Source organism: Ranitomeya imitator, chromosome 7, assembly GCF_032444005.1.
Source record: "Ranitomeya imitator isolate aRanImi1 chromosome 7, aRanImi1.pri, whole genome shotgun sequence".
NCBI lineage: Eukaryota > Metazoa > Chordata > Amphibia > Anura > Dendrobatidae > Ranitomeya > Ranitomeya imitator.
The window spans coordinates 79,574,834-79,579,730 of record NC_091288.1 but is presented as its reverse complement, the minus strand read 5'-3'; the positions used below and the strand labels follow the sequence as shown (position 1 = coordinate 79,579,730).

Below are 4,897 nucleotides of genomic sequence, written 5' to 3'. Positions count from 1 at the left end.
GCACCAAATGAACCATCTTAGGCTACGTTCACATTAGCGTCATGCGACGCAGCGTCGCCGACGCACGACAACGCAACGCATGCGTCCCCAATGATAAAGATAGGGGCGCATGACGCATGCGTTGCGTTGTCGTGCGTTTTCGGTAAAACGCACAACGCATGCGTCGTTTCACCGCACATGGGTGGCGTCGGAGACGCTACCATGTTGCATTTTTGTAGCGTCCAAAAAACGCGCGCGTCGCACTTGCGTCGCACTTGCGTTGTCAATGCGTTACAATTTCCCATTGAAACGTATTGACAACGAACTTGCGTCGCGGGTGTGCGTCGTGCGTGCGTTGTACGACGCATGCGTCGTTAGATAAAATGAAACAAAAAAGTGTCTAGACAGTGTCTAGACAGTGCAAACAGTGAGAAAAACATCCCCCATATATAAAGAAAATGTTGGATTGTTTGTCACTTCTGCTGCAGCATCTTGAGGCAAGACACCAGAGGCACATCTCCAGAACATCTAGAGGCATCACACCAGAACCCCAGACGACTTCTACTATTCATCCGCTGTCCAGAGATGTAAGTATAGAATGATTCTGTGCATTTTCTCCATGCTTTTTTAAATTATTTTTGCAAGTTGTGTATTATATTCTGCACTGTGGTTAAAGATATTGTGGTATTTTTAGTCTGGTTGTGATGTATGGCGTTGTATAGGATGGCGTTTCATTGTCTGCGGCCTTGATTATTGTTCTTTCCAGGATAGATTTTTCGTTTCCATTTTTTGGTTTGGTGGTGTTTTTTGTATTCAGTTGTGATGTTTTATTCTTGCGTTATATGATGGCGTTTAATAGTCTCCGGCCCTGTCGGTTTTATTTATGGTAGTATAGAATGATTCTGCGCCCTTTTATTAAATGTAATAATTTATATTGCAAGTTGTGTATTATGTTCAGCACTGTGGTTGTGTAAAGACATCGTTGTATGTTTATGGTTGTGATGTATGGCGTTGTATGGCCTTTTATTGTCTCCGGCCCTGTCGATTTTATTGTTAAGTATGGTAGTATAGAATGATTCTGCGCCCTTTTATTAAATGTAATAATTTATATTGCAAGTTGTGTATTATGTTCAGCACTGTGGTTGTGTAAAGACATCGTTGTATGTTTATGGTTGTGATGTATGGCGTTGTATGGCCTTTTATTGTCTCCGGCCCTGTCGGTTTTATTGTTAAGTATGGTAGTATAGAATGATTCTGCGCCCTTTTATTAAATGTAATAATTTATATTGCAAGTTGTGTATTATGTTCAGCACTGTGGTTGTGTAAAGACATCGTTGTATGTTTATGGTTGTGATGTATGGCGTTGTATGGCCCTTTTATTGTCTCTGTCCCTGTCGGTTTTATTGTAAAGTATGGTGTGTTATTAATGTTTCTGCCCTTAATTTTTGGGGGTTGTTAATTTTTTACTTTCAAAAAAATATTGTGTTTTTTGTGTTGCTCCGTGCATACTGTACTTTAAAAAAAAAAAAAAAAAAACCTTTTGGGATTACTACATAGGGTCTGTTGTAGATTAGTTTTCTTATCTTTAGGCTTTTGTACTCTGGCATTGGGTTGTCTCTGCCAGTGTTTCTTTAATTTAATCAATGTGGCAGTGTTGTTTGCTCAGCGTTAGTTCAGTTGGAGTGCAATGTTCTTTGTGGTTTAAGTGACTTTTTTTTTTTTTATTTATATATTGCTGGATTGTGCATAGGAGCATAGGATCAATGTTATTTTGTTCTTTATTTCAGAATTGCATTAGTCATGGCCAGCGGCAGCGATTCCAGCCATACCCCACCGCTGAGGAGTCCGGTGAGTACATGATCTACTATTGCTTACTATATTCGCTGTCATTTGTAGTTGGTTCACTCAACTTTTTGGTAAACTATTTTGCAGGCTTCTTCAAGTGAGGAGGGGAACCAGGAGGAAGAGAGGGAGCAGCAGCAGGGACGACGGGGCCAAGCTGTGGTTGCAGGACGGAGAGTAAGTATTTATTTCAAACCTATTAATTTTTTTTGTTTAATTTTTTTGTTTTTGCGGTTATGGGGGGTGGTGGGAGGTTGTGGTGTTGTGTGTAGTAGGTGGCGGTGGAGGAGGTAGGGACAATTTTTTTTATCTTTCAAACATTAATATTTTCCATTTTTTCTAGGTTTCACAACGGGCCCTGGATGAACCACTCGATATTGACATGATGGTGGCATCCATTGAAGCACGGGGCCCGTTGTGGGACAGCCGTGACCCCCGGCACGCGGACCAGGGCATATTGCGGCGTCTGTGGAAAGAGGTGGCACAATCGCTGTGGGATGGCTTCGACAGCGCTTCACCCAAGGCCAAAGCTAGTTTCCGTAAGTATTTACAAAATGCTGCTGTGACCCATCATGCCAGGATTACACAACCGTCTGTGATGTCTTCTATTGGGATTGCACATGGTTGCGTAATCGTTTTCAATATATTATCTAAAACCTTTTTTATTTTTTCAATTTATACACAGTTAAACAATTGAAGACCAGATGGCGCTCCATGAAGGACCGCTTCAGGAGGGGCCTGAAAAAGGAGGGATAGACTCGTAGTGGTGCTGCCGCTTCAAGGACCTCGGTGTACAAGTACAACCGTATACTGCAGTTCTTGCGACCGGTCCTTGAAAGCAGAGAGTAAGTATAGTACCTATGCACACACCTAGTTTTTACAACATGCATATTCACATACTACATTCCAGCCACGTAGCTTATTGCCCAGCCATTTATTTTGGCAAGTACCAAGTATAGAAAGGAAGAAAAAAAGGCAAGTTCACCGAGGTGTGAAAAGGAAAAAATACATACTTTTATCCTCTTCAATCATAAGCAGAGGATGAAACATCAGCACAATACAATAGACACTATCTACGCGTTTCAGGAGACAGGGAACATCAGACCTGAAATGCGTAGATAGTGTTTTTATTGTATTGTGCAGATGTTTCATCCTCTGCTTCTGATTGAAGTGAATAAAGTATTTTGTTTTTACTTTTCACGCCTCGTTGACCTAGAATTTTTTATTCATTTCTGGTCTTCTCACACTTGACACAGCGGCTCCGTGCTCCGAGCCTTCTGGGATTACTACAATGTTGAGCTTGACTTACTAGCAATTTCACTGAAATCTGAAGTATACAGAACACAGAAAAATAGTAGATTGGCCATGCCCAGCCAATATTTAATAGTGTAGTAGTATAGTGGCTATCCAGGTGTATCCCCGATTTTTTTATACACAAAAAAGTAAAATATAATAGATACGGCATACATTCCACTGCAAAGCAGGTTATGTTCCCATGGTTGCTCAGCTCGCAGGACCTGTGATGACGTCTCGGTCACATGACCGTGACGTCATGGCAGTTCCAACGTAAGCATAATTGTCTGGCGTTGCAAACCACAACCATGGGTGACTATTGTGAATTAAATAAATACCTTTTTTTTAATATTGATGGTGCATATGCAGTGTCAATATTAAAAATAGGTTAATATTAATGGCGGCAATGGATACCTGGCGGTAAAGTTAATTAATGACGCATGTGAAATGTGATATTTAGTATACTAATGGTTTCCTTATGTTTTCACAGAACACACAGCAGCACCCGCGAGACTGTCCGACCCTCTGGAGCGGTCCTTTGTGAAGCGCCATCTGAACAGTCGCAGCCATCCCACAGCGAGAGCAGGTCTGCACCACCACAATCTGGCGAACCGGCAGCCGGTCCATCAGATGTTCCCCTGGCCGAGGCCTCTGTCGCTCCTTCCTTTGGGTCTTCCCGACAGCGTCAGCGGGCCTCGGACAGGGCGCCCATGCCCGAATTTTTACATCTGAGCACCGTATTTCAGAATGGTTTCAAGGCGCTGTGAGATAAAATGTGCAATATCGAACGGCGTCTTGAAAACATCGAAACGGATCTCTCGAGGCCGGCCAAACATTTTTTTACTGCCATTCACAACGGCATGGTTGAACATCTTACGCCGGAACTCCAGATTTCGGTCATGCAGGGCTGCAACAATGTATATGTCAGTGTTCTGCAGCAGGCTCGGGTCTTGCAGTCAGCGACAAATATGCCCGCAGTACCATCGCTGGCTGCCATAACTCCGACTCCTGCTGCAGAGCACCACCACAGAGCTCCGCGTGCCGAGGGCCACCGCCACCGCCACCGCCACCACAGAACAGAGCCCCAAAGTTCAGAGCCTGACAGGCCTTCAAGGGGACACAGACGGGAAGCCGACCCACACCCAGAGGGAGAGAGGAGGAAAAAGAAGAAGACGACGACAAGTACTACGACCTTGGCTATGGCTGCTCCCAAAAGTACCATCAGAAGACACCCCGGGTCGACCCGGAGCACACCAAGTACCCAGGCTGGGTCTACACGGAGTACACCCAGTACCCAGCCTGGGTCTACAAGGAGTACACCATCACAGCCTGGGTCTACCCGGAGCCGGAGTAGCCAGCCAAGGACACTGGTCGTCCCTCCTCCTCCCTCACCTCCTGCTTTGCTAGTCACGCCACCATCCACTGGCTGGATTGATGTCGGCATCCCGTCTAGTGTCATAGAGTATGCTGCTTCCTCCCCCTCGTCCTCCTCCTCGGTCTCCTCAACACCCCCAAAAAGTGTGGGATATCAATCTCCTTTAATTGCGGATGTTGGTACCCCCTAATAACATTTCCCAATTTTTTTTTTTTGTACCCTAAATAAATGTTATTTTTTTTAAAAAAAAAATAGTTTTTATTGTCTCAAATAAAGTTTGCACCAAATCACACCTTGCGCCGTATACACAAATCTTGTCTTTGTAACACCTGATGTGCAATGTCTGACAATATTTATCAATTTGTTTTTTTCATTGTTTTATAGGGCTGTCGCTCATTGTACTCAGAT

General features: G+C 43.9%; 1 long non-coding RNA gene across 1 annotated transcript; it reads left to right on the top strand.

Moving 5' to 3' along the window:
* Positions 1-1,940: 1,940 nt before the first annotated feature.
* Positions 1,941-3,909, top strand: LOC138645868 (uncharacterized). The gene is made up of 4 exons (XR_011314787.1): positions 1,941-1,998; positions 2,165-2,360; positions 2,507-2,666; positions 3,605-3,909. It is a non-coding gene; the product is annotated as an uncharacterized lncRNA (long non-coding RNA).
* The last annotated feature ends 988 nt before the right edge of the window (positions 3,910-4,897 follow it).